This window comes from Engystomops pustulosus, chromosome 2, assembly GCF_040894005.1.
Source record: "Engystomops pustulosus chromosome 2, aEngPut4.maternal, whole genome shotgun sequence".
NCBI classification, from domain to species: domain Eukaryota; kingdom Metazoa; phylum Chordata; class Amphibia; order Anura; family Leptodactylidae; genus Engystomops; species Engystomops pustulosus.
In genome coordinates this window covers 13887413-13908458 of record NC_092412.1, presented here as the reverse complement: position 1 = coordinate 13908458, position 21046 = coordinate 13887413, and the positions used below count along the sequence as shown (strand labels likewise).

Here is a 21046-nt window from a genome sequence, read left to right as displayed (position 1 = left end):
GTGGGCTCAGTTTTTACGACTTTCACTCTTCGCTCCAAATAACACGCCTACTTTATTCTTTGGTTCGGTGCGATCGCGGTGATACCAAATTTATATAGGTTTTATTGTGTTTTAATACATTTTCAAAAATTAAACGAATGTGTACAAAAAAGAAAAAAAATTTTTTGCCATCTTCTGACGCTAATAACTTTTTCATACTTTGGCGCACGGAAATGTGTGAGGGGTAATTTTTTGCGAAATGAGGCGACGTTTTCATTGCTACCATTTTGAGATCTGTGCGACATTTTGATAATTTTTTATTTCATTTTTTATGTTATGTAAAAAGGTGTAAAAGTCGCATTTCGGACATTTGGGCGCCATTTCCCGCCTCGGAGGTCACCGCCGGCCGTAACCGTTTTTATATTTTGATAGATCGGGCATTTTGGGACGCGGCGATACCTAATATGTCTGTGATTTTTACTGTTTGTTATGTTTTATATCCGTTCTAGGGAAAGGGGGGTGATTTGAACTTTTAATATTTTATTAATTTTTTTTATTTTTTAAACTTTTTTTTTTCTTTTTTTTTTCACTATTTTTTAGACCATCTAGGGTACATTAACCCTAGATGATCAGATCGCTCCTACCATATACTGCAATACTACAGTATTGCAATATATGGCGTTTTTGCAGGTCTTACATTACAATGAGCCACTGGCTCATTGTAACGAACCTGCATAAACCATGTAGCCTCGTGTCAAGAGAAGACCCGAGGCTACCATGGTAACCGATCGCCGCCCCCCGATGACGTTCGGGGGCGTGGCGATCGAAAAAAAGATGGCGGCGCCCGCGCGCCGCCGTCTTTTAAACGCCGCCCGCGACTTTGCGGGCGGCGTTTAGAGGGTTAATAGCCGCGATCGGTGCAAGCACCGACCGCGGTTATTAGCGGTGGGGGTTTTGTGCAAAATGCAAAAACCCCCACCTCTGTATGAAGAGGACTCAGCCCGTGAGCCCTCTTCATACATCCCTTATACCTCTGCGCCGTAGAGCTACGGCGCAGAGCGTTAAGGGGTTAATAATGGGGATAGCCCTGGGAAGTGTGGCAGATGGATTAGCCATATATGAAGCCAAATCATCTTCGTAAAAGCAAACTGTGTTCTCTGTTAAAATCAATGTTGTGGAGTGAAATCGTTCGATAAGAGTCACATTCCTCCAGAGCTTTGCTGGGTTTTAAAAGAACTTACTTTTAGGCATAGATTTTATTGTTTCACTAATCTCGTCCAAAGTAATGGGGAATCTAATATATGTGCACTGTCAACAAGGGACACCAGCTCATCCAAATAAAGGAGGAGATCAGCAGGGAGAGGGGAAAATCTGGACCTATTATAAAAGGTAGCAAAATTTAGAGAGAATCCCAACCCACCAGGGAGAATGACTATGCAGCAGTGGCGAGGAAGGAGCCAACCAAGCTTATAACTTGCCAGACTGGTTGCCTGTTTCAAAATAATCTTGGTAAAAAAAAAAAATTGCCTACGAGATGCCTTTATCTTCCCTATTTTAAGATTCAATTCAGAGCCCTCCCACACCAGGAAGACATCTTACTTTTGTATTTGGAGGAAACTGGTTCAGGGTTTGAAGACGAACATGAGACGGTAATGGAGATGACAGACTTCAGGGGCGGGGTTCGGTCCACTTTTGTTACCAGCAGGCTCATCCATTGACATATTTTTGGAGCAAGTTACTCTTATAGATTTTTATCTGGGGCTCAAACCCCTAATCATTGTAAAGGTGACTTTCAAATTATAGAGTCTTTGTATTCCAGCTTAGAATGGAGTAACACAGGAAAGACACACTGTCCTTTCTGAAGATTACCAAGACAAGACTGTTACTTTATTGTGGGACTGACACATTTATAGAAAACCATAAGGCACTTTACATAAGGCGTGTAAGTAGGAAAGCAGCAACTATAATTGGGTGTTCTCACCCAGGAAATGTAATACTATTGGATGTAAGCACACAAAGGAATGTAGAACCATTGGCTGTCTTCACATAAACCAAATGTCCAGATGTTCACCTGGATACCTTCCACTAGGTGGTGCTAGCGAGCGCTAAGTCTTTGTGTGCTGAGGGGCACACCCAAAGTTTAGTTTTTATTACACAAAGTTATGTGAAATGAATGCTGAGTCTTTAAAATGTCTGACAATATGTAAGATTGCGTCTGAGTCCAGTGTGATATCTTTAACATTACTAAGGAGGTGAAGGCTTTGGTTTATCTAAAAGCCCCTCCCAATTTAACCATCGGTGAAAAACAAGAGTTACGCAGCGATATAGTTGTTCATAGAATTTAAAATTTTTTTCTAAATGGCAAAAAAGTGCCATTTTCGACTTTGGGCGCGATTTTCCGTTATAGGGTTAAACGCAGTGAAAAACCGTTATCATATTTTTATAGATCGGGCATTTTCCGACGCAGCGATACCTACGTGTTTATAATATGTGTTTATGATTTTTACTGTTTACTTATATTTATATCAGTTCTAGGGAAAGGGGGGTGATTTGAGTTTTTAGTTTTTTTTAACGCAGACAAAGCGTTACGTGTGGCACCAGCCTAATACAACAACATGCAATTAGTCCCATTTACGTCTCTGGGACTGTGTGAGCAACGAACGTGGATGAGGATAGGACATGCTCTGAGTTTTTCCACTTAGGCACTAGGCTCGGACACGCTCAGGAATCCTCACCACCAGTTATCATAAGAACACAGTCCTACATGAATCTATGAGACAGCCACAAATAACACAGCCGTAGAATCTGAGGAGAAAATGATTGTGTGCAGGAGGACTTACAGATATAAATACCTTGTCACTCACAAACATACAACTTATCCACATATATACATACAAAACACATACATGCACATAATGTATATGTAATGTATATATAAAGTACAGTATGCAAAACTTAAATATACACTTACTATTCATGAAGGAAGACAGGAAAAGACTGGAAAATCAGCAGATATTTGTTCCAGGGGCTACAGGCTCCCTCCCCCACCCTCCCATGCTGACTGCTGTATCACTGTCCTGCAAGGGTCCTCTTTGTGTGAACAGCAGCTGGGGGAGGGGTGTTTTTAGGAAGAAGTGTATTTTGTTTTGTTTTTGAGGTAGTTTCTCTGTGATGCAGGCGGGTCTCTAAAGCTGCACAGTGTGGCCTCCGCTACTATGTGACTCCACAGAAGGTTCTTGAGTAGACAATGAGGGTCCCAAGGAAACTGTCCAGCTCCTTCCTCCTTTCCTAATTCCTGCTCTACTTACCCAGAGTTCCTCAGTGAGGCCGGTGGGCAAAGCCTCTTCTGACACAGTCTACATTAGGGGGTGGTGCAGCCTGTAGACGAGATGATGGGAGGTTATGGAGCAGCTTACTGAAGGCAAGTTAGCACCGAGCAGCAGATGTGCTCTGCCTCCACATCCCAATACCTGTGTTGTAAATCTGCATATGTCAGGATTAAGAGAAGGGACTTGAAGGATATTGAAGGAATTATTACCCCAGGACATCATGTAGTCACCATGTCTCCTCATGTATCTGCTCTCAGTCACCTCACACACTGCAGACATGTCTGATATATCATATATAGGAGAATTATTACCACAGGACATCATGTAGTCACCATGTCTCCTCATGTATCTCCTCCAGTCACCTCATACACTGCAGACATGGCTGATATGCCATATATAGGAGAATTATTACCACAGGACATCATGTAGTCACCATGTCTCCTCATGTATCTGCTCCAGTCACCTCATACACTGCAGACATGGCTGATATAACATATATAGGAGAATTATTACCACAGGACATCATGTAGTCACCATGTCTCCTCGTGTATCTCCTCCAGTCACCTCATACACTGCAGACATTGCTGATATACCATATATAGGAGAATTATTACCACAGAAGATCATGTAGTCACCATGTCTCCTCATGTATCTGCTCCAGTCACCTCATACACGGCAGACATGGCTGATAAATCATATATAGGAGAATTATTACCACAGGACATCATGTAGTCACCATGTCTCCTCATGTATCTGCACCAGTCCCCTCACACACTGCAGACATGGCTGGTATATCATATATAGGAGAATTATTACCACAGGACATCATGTAGTCACCATGTCTCCTCATGTATCCATACCTCCCAACTTTTGTTGAGGAGAAAGAGGGACAAAACTGCGGCGCGCGTAGCGCGCCGCGGCGATTTTTTTACCCACAGAAGCCACACCCTAGCCCCGCCCCCTAACCACACCCCCATGGCCACGCCACTGCTCATACCTCCAACGCATCCACTGACACCAATGTATATATAGCAGCAATATACATATATATATATATATATATATATATATATATATATATACACGGATTAACCCCACTGGCACCAATGTATATTTATGTATATAATTGGGGGGCATATTCCACTCCCCCTAGACAACGAGCGTGTCCCCCCTAGACAACGAGCATATCCCCCCCCCAGACAACGAGCATGCCCCCCCCCAGACAACGAGCATGCCCCCCCCTATACAACAAGCATGCCCCCCCTAGACAACGAGCATGCCCCCCACTAGACGAGCATGCCCCCCCCTAGACAAGTATGTCCCCCCCCTAGACAACGAGCATGTCCTCCCCTAGACAACGAGCATATCCCCCCCCTAGACAAAGAGCATGCCCCCCCCTAGACAACGAGCATGCCCCCCCCCCCCAATGGCTGCGTGCCCTTTTTTGTGTGTTTGTGTTATTTTTGTCTTCCAGGACCGTGCTTGCTGTGGACTACTTCAGATTCGAAGGATTCCGTCGATGACCGACATTTCTAACAAATAAAATGGCCAACGAGGGTGTGTCTGCGTTCTTTGTTCAATTAAACTTATATTTGTTAAAAACGGTGTGATTTATTTTTTTGCGACACTCTTCATAGTTTGCCGTAGTAGTGGTGCCGGCTAGATGACGGTGCTCATTACTAAGGGCTGGCCTTAGTGTTTGCCTTAATTTTTTTGGCAAATTCACACTAACGCCCATACCATTACCCCGGTACCCACCGCCACCAGGGGTGCCGGGAAGAGCCGGGTACAAACCAGTACCTGACCGTCTATAGATGGTCAGGTGGAGGGGGGGCGGCTGCAGGCTGGTATTGTTGCGCTGGAATAGCCCCCTAACAGTGGCCTCTCCCAGCTCAGTAATGGCAGGCTGCTGCTGCTTTTTTGTATCTGGCTGATTTGAAAAATAGGGGGAGCCCCATGCCATTTTTTCTTCAAATTTTTGACAAAAATATGCATGGGGTCCCCCCTTACAAGGGGGCTCCCAGGCTGTTTCCCTCATTTTTAAAAAAAAATGGGGGAAAAAAACGGCATGGGGTGCCCCCTATTTTTCAAATCAGCCTGATACAAAAAAGCAGCAGCAGCCTGCCATTACTGCGCTGGGATAGCCCACTGTTAGGGGGCTATTCCAGCGCAACAATAACAGCCTGCGGCCGCCCCACTACCTGACCATCTATAGACGGTCAGGTACTGGTTTGTACCCGGCTCTTCCCGGCACCCCTGGTGGCGGTGGGTACCGGGGTAATGGTATGGGCGTTAGTGTGAATTTGCCAAAAAAATTAAGGCAAACACTAAGGCCAGCCCTTAGTAATGAGCACCGTCACCTAGCCGGCACCACTACTACGGCAAACTATGAGTTTGTCGCAAAAAAAGAAATCACACCGTTTTTAACAAATATAAATTTAATTGAACAAAGAACGCAGACACACCCTCGTTGACCATTTTATTTGTTAGAAATGCCAGTCATCGACGTAATCCTACGAATCCGAAGTAGTCCACAGCAAGCACGGTCCTGGAAGACACAAATAACACACACTGTGGCAGATGCACTGAATTATTGTGACATGTCCCCAAAATGGTATTAATTTAAGTGTCATCTCATACCGCATAAATTACACCTTAAAGAGGGCCTGTCACCCAGAAATTCGGCACTAGATGTTACTAAAGTAATCAGCTCCTAGTGCTAAACCAAACGCAGCGGTGTTACACAGGAACCTCTGATAACGCTAATTAACACTGCCGCGCTGTACACTACAAACGCCGGACCGCTCTCAAAGTGGCGTATTCATGAGGGGGTGGGATTGTGGGCATGACACGCGGCAGTCACCGCCGGCCTATGGAACGAGCGGGGCAGTCAGGGGAAGAGAGACCGCCCCCTCATGAATACGTCGGACCCCTTTGAGAGCGGTCTGGCGTTTCTAGGATACAGCGCAGCGGTGTTTGTTAGTGTTATCAGAGGTTTCCGGTAACGCTATCAGTATAGCACCGCTGCGTCTGTCTTAGCACTAGGAGTAGCTTACTTTAGTAACATCGCTGGGCGCGATCACACGGTGCGTTTTGGTTGCGTTTTCATTGCGTTTGAAATGCATTACAACAGCTGAGAGGCGATTTGCCTAATTAAATTACTGTTTACGCTTGTTAACGCATGCGATGACATTGCGTTTAGAGTGCGTTCTGTAAACGGAAACGTTAACAGTAATGTAATTAGGCAAATCGCCTCCTCAGCTGATGTAATGCGTTTCAAACGCAATGAAAACGCAGGACATAACGCACCGTGTGAACGCGCCCTCCTAGTGCTGTTTTTCAGGGTGACAGCTCCTCTTTCCACAGCTCCGCACACCAAAGTATAGAAAAATTATTGGCCTCAAAGTATGGCAAAATGAAGAATTTTTTTTCTACAAAAGATTTACATTTTAAAAAAAAATCTAAAACACAATAATTCTTTTCAATGTTACCATTTTTAGGACAGTATGGCCTTTTAAACAATTTTTTTACATGTTTTATATTTTTTGCGAGAAGAGTTGTTCTTTTTAGTGTCTTATTTTAGAGTGCAGAACTTTTTTTTATCACTCTTTAGGAAATTTTTTTTTAAAGGTATTTATTAAAAATGATCTTTTTTCAGAAAGTTTTTTCCTTTTTTTCCCTGGCGTTTACCGTGCGGGTCCAGTAATGATTCTGTTTTATTATACAGATTGTTACGGACGTGGCAATACCAAATATGTGGCGGTTTTTTGTGTGTTTTATACTTTATTAAGTGTTTTTATAGGAAAGTGACATTTTAGGGGCTTATATTTTTATGTATTTATTTTTTATTTATTCTAATGTGTAGTGTTCAGTGTTTTTACATGTTTTTACTTTTCCCTACTTGAACTTGAACCAGCGATGCTCTGATACACTGCTCTACAATACTTTTTCATTGTAGAGCAGTGTAAACTGTCTGAGCGTGCAGACTGGCAGGGACATCGGGCAGCCCCGGGGCACATGCCAGTCCTCGGAGCTGGCCAGAAGAGGATCGGTTCCCCCGGTAAGCGGCGCGGGGGATCCGATCCATAGCGGGAACCCCCTCACATGCCGCGGTCATGCTTGACCGCGACGTGTAAGGGGTTAACACCCACGATCGGAGTCGGCTCCGATCGTGGGTGTTAGAGCGCGGTGACATTGCGATTATTTCAGGGCTTGTATGTCACAATGCTGACATACAAGTCCTGATAGATGTGTCCTGTCACCCAGCACACACAGCTACAGGTTACTGTGAGGGTCAGGCTGTGTCCTACCTCATCTCTGCTGGGGAGATGCTTCTGCTGGACGTCTGCAGCTCCTGAGGGGGGTAAGCCATCACACAAGGTGCTGCTCTCTCTGTGCTGCCCCCTGCACCTCCACAGCTTCAGGAGAAGGAGCAGAGGAGTGTGCAGGGTCCATGGCCGGGGCACATTGCAGCCGCTCTCCTGGTGACCCCCCTCCCTCCTCACACATCATGGCAGCTCACACATCACGGCAGCTCACACAGGGGGGAGGAGGAGGGGCCGTGCTGTGCTCTGCGGTGCTGGGAGCTCAGGATCTCCAGGTGACACTTCCCCCCCTGATGTTTCCTCCTCACACATCCCGCGGCAGGGGAGGGGGGGCGGCCTGGGGGAGGAGGAGGGGTAGTGCTGTGTGCTGTGAGCTCTGACTTCACAGCCTCCGCGCTGCCGCTGTGTCTCTGCAGCCGATGTGTCCCGGGACCAGGAGACGGGACTCAGTCTCTTGGCCCGGGACAATGCAGAGAAAACCGTGAATATCTCTCAACCTCCCGGGGCGGCGGGACACAGCTAAAAAATCGTGACAGTCCCGCCGAAAGCGGGACGGTTGGGAGGTATGTGTATCTGCTCCAGTCACCTCATACACTGCAGACATGGCTGATATTTCATATATAGGAGAATTATTACCACAGGACATCATGTAGTCACCATGTCTCCTTATGTATCTGCTCCAGTCACCTTACACACTGCAGACATGTCTGATATATCATATATAGGAGAATTATTACCACAGGACATCATGTAGTCACCATGTCTCCTCATGTATCTCCTCCAGTCACCTCATACACTGCAGACATGGCTGATATACCATATATAGGAGATTTATTACCACAGGAGATCATGTAGTCACCATGTCTCCTCATGTATCTGCACCAGTCACCTAATACACTGCAGACATGTCTGATATATCATATATAGGAGAATTATTACCACAGGACATCATGTAGTCACCATGTCTCCTTATGTATCTGCTCCAGTCACCTCACACACTGCAGACATGTCTGATATATCATATATAGGAGATTTATTACCACAGGAGATCATGTAGTCACCATGTCTCCTCATGTATCTGCTCCAGTCACCTCACACACTGCAGACATGGCTGATATATCATATATAGGAGAATTATTACCACAGGACATCATGTAGTCACCATGTCTCCTCATGTATCTGCTCCAGTCACCTCAGACACTGCAGACATGGCTGATATATCATATATAGGAGATTTATTACCACAGGAGATCATGTAGTCACCATGTCTCCTCATGTATCTGCTCCCAGTCACCTCATACACTGCAGACATGTCTGATATATTATATATAGGAGAATTATTACCCCAGGAGATCATGTAGTCACCATGTCTCCTCATGTATCTCCTCCAGTCACATCATACACTGCAGACATGGCTGATATATCATATATAGGAGAATTATTACCACAGGAGATCATGTAGTCACCATGTCTCCTCATGTATCTGCTCCAGTCACCTCATACACTGCAGACATGTCTGATATATCATATATAGGGGAATTATTACCTCAGGAGATCATGTAGTCACCATGTCTCCTCATGTACCTGCTCCGGTCACCTCATACACTGCAGACATGGCTGATATATCATATATAGGAGAATTATTACCACAGGACATCATGTAGTCACCATGTCTCCTCATGTATCTGCTCCAGTCACCTCATACACTGCAGACATGGCTGATACAGTGTCGGACTGGAGTACCTTGGGCCCACCAGAGAAAATCTTTTTTGGGGCCCACCTTTCATGTAAATAGAAAGAATACTACAGAACCCAAAACACGTTGGGGCAGATTTATCAGAAGCATTCAACATAAACGGACACGGACAGATTTATACTGCACCAGGTATCATCCATCCTTGCGATGTATGAATCTGGATGATAAATATATTTAGATGAGAGACAGGCCTAAGAACGAAATCTAGAGAGTGCTAAAAAATGTCTATTGTGACTAGCAGTGACTGTATAATAGCCTGATACAAGGTATACACAGGGGCTCTGCAATACTCTCATTCTCCATGAAATAACAATCCTAAGACACATTTTTCTCCAAATCCTGGTTCGAGTATTTATCTGTATATGTATGCATAATGTGACAACTGAGTGTTCTTCTGTTAGCGACCTATGCTCAATATACACTAGAACAATGTTCAGTCATCGCTTGGGACACATCCTATTTGGCTTCACTAAATGAGACGTTATGTAGTTCTACATAACTAAAGAGTGACAGCTGCAGCTCTCAAGCTGGAAGGGAGCTCCAATGCTGTATTCTGCTGCTGTAGCTCCGTGTTTGGCTGTGTACTGCGACTGTAGCTCCATGTATGGCTGTGTACTGCAACTGTAGCTCCATGTATGGCTGTGTACTGCAACTGTAGCTCCATGTATGGCAGTGTACTGCAACTGTAGCTCCATGTATGGCTGTGTACTGTGGCTGTAGCTCCTTGTATGGCTGTGTAGTGCGGCTGTAGTTCCATGTATGGCTGTGTACTGCAACTGTAGCTCCATGTATGGCAGTGTACTGCGACTGTAGCTCCATGTATGGCTGTGCCCTGTGGCTGTAGCTCCATGTATGGCTGTGCCCTGTGGCTGTAGCTCCATGTATGGCAGTGTACTGCAACTGTAGCTCCATGTATGGCAGTGTACTGCGACTGTAGCTCCATGTATGGCTGTGCCCTGTGGCTGTAGCTCCGTGTGTGACTGTGCCCTGTGGCTGTAGCTCCATGTATGGCAGTGTACTGCGACTGTAGCTCCATGTATGGCTGTGCCCTGTGGCTGTAGCTCCGTGTGACTGTGCCCTGTGGCTGTAGCTCCGTGTGTGACTGTGCCTTGCGGCTGTAGCTTCGTGTGTGGCTGTGCACTGCAGCTTTAGCTCCGTGTGTGGCTGTACACTGCGGCTGTAGCTCCATGTGTGGCTGTGTACTGCGGCTGTAGTTCCGTGTGTGGCTGTGCACTGCGGCTGTAGCTCCGTGTATTGCTGTGCACTGCGGCTGTAGCTCCGTGTATTGCTGTGCACTGCGGCTGTAGCTCCGTGTGTGGCTGTGCACTGCGGCTGTAGCTCCGTGTGTGGCTGTGCACTGCGGCTGTAGCTCCGTGTGTGGCTGTGTACTGCGGCTGTAGCTCCATGTATGACTGTGTACTGCGGCTGTAGCTCCGTGTGTGGCTGTAGCTCCGTGTGTGGCTGTGCACTGTGGCTGTAGCTCCGTGTGTGGCTGTGCACTGCGGCTGTAGCTCCGTGTGTGGCTGTGCACTGCGGCTGTAGCTCCGTGTGTGGCTGTGCATTGCGGCTGTAGCTCCGTGTGTGGCTGTGCACTGCGGCTGTAGCTCCGTGTGTGGCTGTGCACTGCGGCTGTAGCTCCGTGTGTGGCTGTGCACTGCGGCTGTAGCTCCGTGTGTGGCTGTGCACTGCGGCTGTAGCTCCGTGTGTGTCTGTGCACTGCGGCTGTAGCTCCGTGTGTGGCTGTGCACTGCGGCTGTAGCTCCGTGTGTGGCTGTGCACTGCGGCTGTAGCTCCGTGTGTGGCTGTGCACTGCGGCTGTAGCTCCGTGTGTGGCTGTGCACTGCGGCTGTAGCTCCGTGTGTGGCTGTGCACTGCGGCTGTAGCTCCGTGTGTGGCTGTGCACTGCGGCTGTAGCTCCGTGTGTGGCTGTGCACTGCGGCTGTAGCTCCGTGTGTGGCTGTGCACTGCGGCTGTAGCTCCATGTGTGGCTGTTCACGGGAGCTGTAGCTCCGTGTGTGGCTGTTCACTGCGGCTGTAGCTCCATGTGTGGCTGTTCACGGGAGATGTAGCTCCATGTATGGCTGTGTACTGGTCACAGGACAGATTCTGCAGAATTGTCAGCTCATGGGTAATACAAGCATCACATGACTTACAGTTGACATCTAATTGGAGGAGTTCTCTTTCATCTACTTCTTAGAACTAGACCACCATTTCAGCCCCTACCAGACACAACTTGTCTCTGCAGACTAAGAAACACAAAAATTTTAGGTTCTTCACTTCATTTCAGTTGCCAATAACACTGCCCAACAGTAGGCAACTTTAAGATGCTGACTCTACTGTATTGGGTATCGTAAAAGTAACAGTGCTCTCACAATAGCCAATGTAACCACAGTAGCATCACCAATATAGTAACTATGTCCCAACTGTAGTCAGCATCTTAATGGTGCCATCGCATTGTAGTAATAATGTGCATACAGTAGCCATAACATTAATGCTGTCCCCACTGTCGCCAATATAGTAACCGTGTCCCCAAAATAACCATTATAGACATAAGGTACCCAGCAGTAGCCAATTAAATAACAGTGCCCCCAATGTAGCCACTATAGTAACAGTTTTCCCACAGATGTTAAAACTTTAACAGTGTCCCCAAAGTAGGCAAGATAGCCACAGAATCCCCTTAGTAACAAATATATGACAGAGCCCCTCAAAGCAACCATTACAGGGCCTCCCACAGCATCTATTCCAAAGCCTCCCTCCACCCATAGCATCAATTCAATAGCCCCCCCACAGCATCCATTACTGCCCCCCCCCCATCCACCTACCGCATCCATTACAGGTCCCCTCCCATCCCCCTACCCCCACAGCATCCATTCTAGGCCCCCCTCCCCCACAGCATCCATTACAGGGCACCCCTCCACCCACCGCATCCATTACAGGTCCCCTCCCATCCCCCTACCCCCACAGCATCCATTCTAGGCCCCCCTCCCCCACAGCATCCATTACAGGGCACCCCTCCACCCACCGCATCCATTACAGGGCACCCCTCCCCCCACAGCATCCATTACAGGGCCCCCCATCTGCCTCCCCCACCGCATCCATTACAGGGCCCCCCATCCGTCTCCCCCCACTGCATCCATTACAGGGCCCCCCATCCCCCTGCCTCCACAGAATCCATTACAGGGCTGCCCTCCCCCACAGCAACCATTCCATTACAGGGCCCCCCCATCCCCCTGCCTCCACAGCATCCATTACAGGGCTGCCCTCCCCCACAGCAACCATTCCATTACAGGGCCCCCCCATCCCCCTGCGCCCACAGCATCCATTACAGGGCACCCCTCCCCCCACAGCATCCATTACAGGGCCCCCCATCCCCTTCCCCACACAGCATCCATTACAGGGCTCCCCCACAGCATCCATTACAGGGCCGTCCTCCCCCACAGCATCCATTCCATTACAGGCCCCCCCCATTCCATTACAGGGCCCCCCCCATCCCCCTGCCCCCACAGCATCCATTCTAGAGCCTCCTCCCCCACAGCATCCATTACAGCCCCCCCCCCACATCATCTATTACAGGGCCACTATCCCCCCCCCCCCAGCATTCATTACAGGGCCCCCCATCTCCCTCCCCCCACAGAATTCATTAAAGGCCCCATCCCCTTCCCCCCAACAGCATCCATTCTAGGGCCCCGTCCCCCACAGCATCTATTACAGGGCCCCCTCCCCAACAGCATCTTTTCAGGCACCCCCCCCCCCCCACACACACACACACAGAATCTATTACAGGGCCCCCTCACCCCTCAGCATCTAATACATGGCCCCTCTCCCCCCTCAGCATCCATTACAGGGCCCCCCGCAGCTTACATTACAGACCTCCTCCTCAAAGGCTGCTGACTGTCCCGCTCCGATGGTCCAGCCCGCTCCCCAGCAGTTGTGCAGTGCGCACAGTGACCCCGGCGGCGCTCACACTGGTGCCACCGCCGCCACGCACAGTGACACCGGCGCGCACACTGATGATGCCGCCGCGCACAGTGTCCCCACTGCCGCGCACAGAGACACGGACGCGCACCCCGGCGGCGCGCACACTGATTACGCCGGCGGCGCGCACACTGATGCCGCCAGCGGGACGACCTCGTCAGCGGTACGCTGTGACCTGGTGCTGGCGGAAACAGCTTCCGCCAGGGCCTGATCACAAACTCTGTAAGTAAGTGTCGGGACCTGGGGCCCACCGGAGGTTTCTCCGGTACTCCGGTGGGCCAGTCCGACGCTGGGCTGATATATCATATATAGGAGAATTATTACCACAGGACATCATGTAGTCACCATGTCTCCTCATGTATCTGCACCAGTCACATCACACACTGCAGACATGGCTGATATACCATATATAGGAGAATTATTACCACTGGAGATCATGTAGTCACCACGTCTCCTCATGTATCTGCTCCAGTCACCTCCTACACTGCAGACATGTCTGATATATCATATATAGGAGAATTATTACCACAGGAGATCATGTAGTCACCATGTCTCCTCATGTATCTGCTCCCAGTCACCTCATACACTGCAGACATGTCTAATATATCATATATAGGGGAATTATTACCACAGGAGATCATGTAGTCACCATGTCTCCTCATGTATCTGCTCCCAGTCAACTCATACACTGCAGACATGGCTGATATATTATATATAGGAGAATTATTACCACAGGACATCATGTAGTCACCATGTCTCCTCATGTATCTGCTTCCAGTCACCTCATACACTGCAGACATGTCTAATATATCATATATAGGGGAATTATTACCACAGGAGATCATGTAGTCACCATGTCTCCTCATGTATCTGCTCCCAGTCAACTCATACACTGCAGACATGGCTGATATATTATATATAGGAGAATTATTACCACAGGACATCATGTAGTCACCATGTCTCCTCATGTATCTGCACCAGTCACCTCACACACTGCAGACATGTCTGATATATCATATATATGTAACACCTCTGTCAACGTGTAGGCAAGGGGGTAGTTGCGAATTAGGCCCTCTACCTGTTAAGATCCATCTGGTGAGCCTGCGCATTTCATCCAAGGGATAATGCAGGGAGATCTCCGATAATCTGCAGCTGTAGTCTCTTCCTGGACAGGCAATAGTTAAATGGTGTAAGATGTTGTCCAATCAGTTGGCTGTATTGTAAACTGGAGTGTGATTGGAGAGGTGCTACTACCTGACCATGGGGAGTATAAAACCCCTGTGCAGTGGGAGCACAGGCCTCTTAGTTCAAGCTCTCAGCACATGGACAGAGTGAAGCGAGAGACAGTATGGAGCACACCTTCAGTGCTACCACAGAACCAATCCCAGGAACTGAGTCAGCAGACTCTAATCCAGAGCTGCAGCTTCCACAGTTTGGACACAGCCCCATCTCTAACTCCCAGCCTGCATCTACTACCAGGCTGGTGCATAATTCCTGAGGACCACTCTCCATGACCACTCCAGTAATCCGAATCTGCTGTTTCACCGTTTAGGCCTGTTGCCTGCTACCCGTTGTTAAATAAAGAACCGTGAGTTGATTTGCACATCATTGCCTCCGTCTGATCCCTGGATACGGCTGTCTACCACCACGGGCTCCCCCATCCACTACCCAGGGACATATCTTACAGACACTAAGGGTTTTCCCCAGGGAGAACAAGTAATTCAGCCTCTCCCTCCATATTTCTTGCACACACCAACGGCTGGACAACTGCCATGCTGTAGGACAGCCCTCCGGTCCCCATACATCCGGTCCACAGAACATCATGTATTTACCATGTCTCCTCAAAATACTGCCCCTGTGAGCACATACAGCAGACATGGTGGATATATCACATATAGCTCTCCTATAATGCAGCTTCTTCATGCGCTCAGACAGGGTCAGCTCCAGGTTACAGTAGGTTCTTCAGCGCAAGAGCCTTAGTAGGTCCCTTTGCAGCGAACTCTCGTGGTGGAATTAAAAATTCAGAAACTAAAACAGTCTCCTGTTCCTTAAAATATTCCCTAGTTTATCATATCAATCACCCCCTCATGGTTGTGGGGAAACCCCTTTAAATAAAGGAAATTTAGGTGCCGAGACCCCTGCAGATTACAAAAATGAGGGGTCCGTCGCTCCTCAGACTAATAGAGCAGACGGCCAAGCATGACCGATCTGCTCCATTAATCTCTATAAAGATTTATGGAGTAAAATGGTCATGCGCGGCCGTCTGCTCCATTAATCTGACGGACCAACGAGGGGTTCCTTTTCGCGATCTGTGGGGGTCTCAGCACCGGGACCCCCACTGATCAGCAAGTTAGGGGATAGTCCACGGGATAGGGCCTAACTTTCCTTCGTGAGAAAACCCCTAATATAAAGCTCCGCCTCACTCCCTATGGATTCATTAGATACAGCCCCCCCTCACCCCCATGGATTCATTAGATACAGCCCCCCTCACCCCCATGGATTCCTTATGTACAGCCTTATGTGGGCCCACCCAGCAGCCCTGCGCCCAGGTATTTGCCCGGATATGCCCAGTGTTGATGCCGGCCCTGTGCTTTAAGTTGTTATAGTAAGGGCTGAGGGCATGTAGGCACTCCCTTGTATACATCTTGATATATCTGTGCTATATAATGTATACAGATGCATTTGTATACCCTTCCCTGGATGTGGGGTGTTGTTTATATTTTGTGAGCACCTGACAGTTTCTAACATTTATAGTTATCTTAGTTCCTTTATATATTCTGTTCTGACTACTGGGGACAGAACTTGCTATTAGGAGTACCAGTGTGACTACTGGCTTGAGAAGTATGACTAGTGAGGCAGCAATGTGACTTTTGGGGGCAGAATTGGCTATACTGTGTCTACTGTGGGATGCATTGGCTACTGGGGCAGAACTGGCTACTGGGGGGCAGCAGTGTGACTACTGGGGTCGGAACTGTGACTAGTAGGGCATAACTGGCTACAGAGGCAGCACTGTGACTACTGGGGGAAGCATAGGCTACTGGAGCAGCCCAGTCTTGTGTTTTTTTAGCAGTGGAATAGGAAGGATGCACCATTTGGTGCTGCGGTCTAGCTTTGTGCCTCTTATACCCCCAGTCTCTGTATACAGAATTACAGCAGTAAGGTCATGACCCCAGCATGCCACTTGCAGCCACTGCCTATGGCTTGTTTAAGGCCCCTTCCACACTTGCAAGTGTGATGCGCTGAACTCACATCAGATTCACAGCGAGTGCTGCCTGGATCTCCTGGCCCGAACGCTGCAAACCAGAACTGAACTCAGCATGTCAGTTCAGTTCCGGTTTGCAGCATTCGGGACGGGAGATCCAAGCAGCACTCGCTGCGAGTGTGATGCGAGTTCTGTGCATCACACTCGCAAGGGTGGAAGGCGCCTACGTGTATCACAGCCAGGGCCTGCATCGGCTGCCGCTTTGGTTGTGACATCACTGGACCATAGCACCAGTGAGGGGAAAGTACAACTGCTTTCTTGTTTTTAACTCCTCCCCCTATAGCTCAGAGAACTCATTTAACCCCTTAACACTCTGCATCGGATATATCGGATGCCGAGAGCTGTAACTTAGCACTCAGCGTATCATATATATCAGATGAAGAGCTGATGCCAGCAGACATCCCGGTGTAACACCCACGGTCGTGGGCGTTTAGCCCGTTAAATGTGGCGGTCAGCGCAACCGTGGCATTGAAACTGCCTTCTGGGGGGTCTCTGCCCCAGAATTGCCCCCCCCCATGCTGTCTACGGGGAGGGGGGCATTGTTCCCCTGGCAGCCCTAAGATCCGATCAGGGCTGTCTGCACACAGTGCCTGTCACACTTTACCCCATCTCCATATTGCATCTCTGGAGCTCAGCCCCAGTGATCTTGGCGTTCTTCTTTACTTCTCTCACCAAGGATCTTCTCCCACAATTGCTTAGTTTGGCTAATTCTGTGTCTGAGCTCCGTGGGCAATTCCTTAGACCTCATGAATCTTATGTGCTCTGACACCCACTGTGAGGTCTTATATGTACAGGCCTTTCCTAATCAAGTCCAATCAGTTTAATTAAATACAGCTGGACTCCAATGAAGGAGGAGAACCATCTCAAGGAGGATGAGAAGAAAATGGACAGCGTGTGAGTTACATATGTGTCAGAGCAAAGGGTCTGAATACTTATGACCATGTGATATTCAAGTTTTTAAAGTTTAATAAATTAGCAAAAATATCTACATTTCCTTTTTTTTTTATCTGTCAAGTTAGGAGATAGAGTGTACATAATGAGCAAAAAGAACTTTTTTTGATCTTACCATTGGCTGCATTGAAACAAAGCGAAAAATGTGGTGTAGAGAGGCCTGAATACTTTCCGTATCTACTGTATATTAGAAAGCATAGGCCATGTCTCTTCCTTACCTCCTTCCATTCAGCTTTTGTGTCCCTTAGCAGAACAAAGGGTTTCACTTTGCCTGGAAGTCCTTTCAAGCTTGGAAGAAAAATAGTTAATCTGTCTGCTAAAATTTTAGACAATAATTAACATCCTGATTAATTAGTGAGATTGGCCAATATGAGCCTGGTAAGGTGACCTATAAACCATTGCACTGACCATGAAGAAGTCCATTAGAGTCAGACACCTTAGGGCTTTGTGAAATGTCTCTGTTTTGTTATTTTTTTTTTTAAATGATAGCAAATTCTTCCAAGGTTACATTGACATTTAACTCTTTAACGACCCATGATGTAATAGCACCTCACGGGTCGGCTGCGGGTGCATGGAGAGGGCTCACGGGCTGCAGCAAACACTTACTAGTAACACCCTTCAGTGTAATCCCATACATCGCCGCCGGCATAGTATGGGCACCACCATCTTGGTGAAGATCGTCCTCCAGGTCCCCCGGTTTCCTCCCACACTCAAAAACATACTGGTATGTTGATTAGATTGTGAGCCCCATGGGGACAGGGACTGATTTGGCAAGGTCTGTGCAGTGCTGCATAATCCGTGTGCGCTATATAAATAAAGGAATTATTATTAAGTTACCTATTTTGGTTTTGCAACAGTCAACTGACCACTGGGAACTGTTTTGGCTGTTTCCAAGGAAAGGGCTAAATATTCCCAATGGGCACTATTACCAGATTAAAATTCTATTCAACCAGCCTCAAAATAATGGCAAAATGTTTCCTCCTTAGCCAAAAGGGACTTTTTTTTGTATAACCCCCCCCCCTCTTCCCCAGAAATACATCATGAATAGTTAAAAGAACTGGCACATGAAACGATTTGCAAAGTCTCAACTTCCACTATGAGGGAAAACAAACAGTCGTTCAGTGCATCTTTAAGCCATGGTCCTTCCACATGGCAGCTGTTTAAGATCTAGTACACCCGTGAATGTGTGTTAGGTGACATAAGACGAAGGGTGCCACAAGAGGCTGCTAGTGATTAGACTCATTGAGAGTCGATTTTCAGGCACCTGGGAGATATTGAAACAGTAAATTGAATGATGTGCAGTAGGTAAGGAACGGATGAGCACTTACACGAGGCTCACATGTCGGCACCAGCACCAACATATTTTTTTTTACAACTGTAAAAACTATGTGCCCATGTAAGAAAGTTCTGGTGTGAGAAACTTTGCAGTGTAGATGGCTCTTATTCTTCATAATAGTGAGATCACTGATGTCTATGCACGCACCATGCAATGTACAGTGTACTGGAACAGTGGCCAACGAAAGGTGAAGTAGCCTCAACTTAAACCAAAGCTTCTTTTGACTAAATTTAAGAAAATTGGAGAGTTCAAGATTAAAAATGGGTGATTTGGTGTCATGAGATGCAAGTCAAGACCGGGCTTGGACTGGTGCAAGTGGATCTAGAAGAATCAAAGAAAAGTTAGCTACTTGATTGAGGAATTGAAAGAACTGATAAGTTGTAGACGAAGGTGTCCTAACCTGTATCCAACCACTCCGGTGCCCTAAACGTTATCCAGCCTTGGACTGTATCCAACCAACCACTGAGTTGTCCTAGAATGCCTCTTTGATACCACTATGGTGGTCGTGGGATTCTCTATTTGTATAATAACAAATTATCCTTCTGGCCAAGGTGCTGTGTAGTAATCATACTTATCAGTGGTTTAGAAACCAGACATTGGGGGTCATTTACTAAGGGCCCGATTCGCATTTTCCCTACGTGTTACCCGAATATTTCTGATTTGCGCCGATTTTCCCTGTATTGCCCCGGGATTTTGGCGCACGCGATCGGATTGTGGCGCATTGCCGCCGGCATGCGCGCGGCGGAAATGGGGGGTGTGGCCGAACGAAAACCCAACGGATTCGGAAAAACCGCCGCATTTAAAAACGGAAAATGTGTCGTGGAGCTTGCACTTACCTTCACTCAGCCGGGCTCAGTGTATTCCAGTGCGTTCCGATGCTCTTCAGCGCAGCAGCGACATCTGGTGGACGGCGGAGGAACTGCCTTAGTGAATCGTGGCCGGACCCGAATCCACCGCAGAGAACGCGCCGCTGGATTGCGAATGGGCCCGGGTAAGTAAATCTGCCCCATTGTATGAAATGGGAAACCACATGGTATAATGCGTTGATGCTTAAAAGGTGCCTCACGAATATGACAGCGACCACTGGATCAAAGCCAGATGGCAGGTTGTGAGAGCCTGATATTTATTAGTGCTCTAGGAGGAGTGACACTGGGGCGCCCAAATTAACTGCTTGTCCGATCCCACTGAGTGATGGAACATGACAAACTGTTTAATTACTGTGAACCCTTTGGACTTGTCTATATGTTATTATGGGGGAGGGGATACAATATCCTGGGTCCCTGCGGGGGGCCCAGCTAGATAACTACACGGGTAGACATTGTGGAGCCCCTCCTCTGTGTACTGTCTAGAGGAGAGGACATTGTTTACCCTGTACGGGAGGGTGTTAGAGTATAGCCGCTCATTATGTATTCCTCTACCCGCCCATGGGCTGATCAGAGAGTAAGATGTAAAGCCCATGCGGTCCGGGGATGTGAGGGTGAGTGTTGCCTCTTGGAAGGAGCGAGGATCTGAGGCTGCGGCCAGATCTTAAGGCCAGGGGGAGGATGAGAAGAGTCTGTGGACTTTCTGGTCTGGGAGCTGAGTTGAGGCATCTCCCGTGCTTTCCTCGTATATGTGGATTACAAATATAGAAACGGAGCTGCATCTGGATTGTCAGACTATTGAATCAAGAACCCTTGAAGTGCCCCGTCACAATCACTTTTATACTTTTGAGCACACTCACTTGTGCACTATTTGCCTGATCTTCTATCTCCTGGTTCACGTCAGATGTCTGCGCTGTTATTACCTGGCACCAAATAGTTTTTATGAAATCCTTTTTAGTGTGTGTTCACAGGACATTTCTTGTAAGAACTAGGAGGAGGCTTTGTTTTGTGTCGCTATCGGGTTCCTCAGCCATCTTTTCCTCAAGCTATGTCAATGTGAAACCATTGATCTTTGACCCATGTGCGGCCTTCTGATTCAGGATTAGAGAAGCTTTATGGTGGGAATGGGCCTGGTGATGGGAGCTCCACTTTTTGAGGGCCTCGCGAAACTTTTTCATCCAGAAGTGGGAGAGAGCATGATCTCTGGTTGTCCAAAGAAGATTTTTACAACATGAAAATTAGGTTCAAAAGTAAATTTATCACTTCAGGA

The 21046-nt window shown here is 47.7% G+C and overlaps 2 protein-coding genes across 3 annotated transcripts in view; one reads left to right on the top strand and one right to left on the bottom strand.

The window, feature by feature from the left end:
- The window catches only part of LOC140119963 (uncharacterized), a 1020783-nt gene that overhangs the window by 420353 nt on the left and 579384 nt on the right, over nucleotides 1–21046 (top strand). The window lies entirely within an intron of this gene.
- Nucleotides 1–21046, bottom strand: part of LOC140119780 (uncharacterized) — a 272257-nt gene that overhangs the window by 190486 nt on the left and 60725 nt on the right. The window lies entirely within an intron of this gene.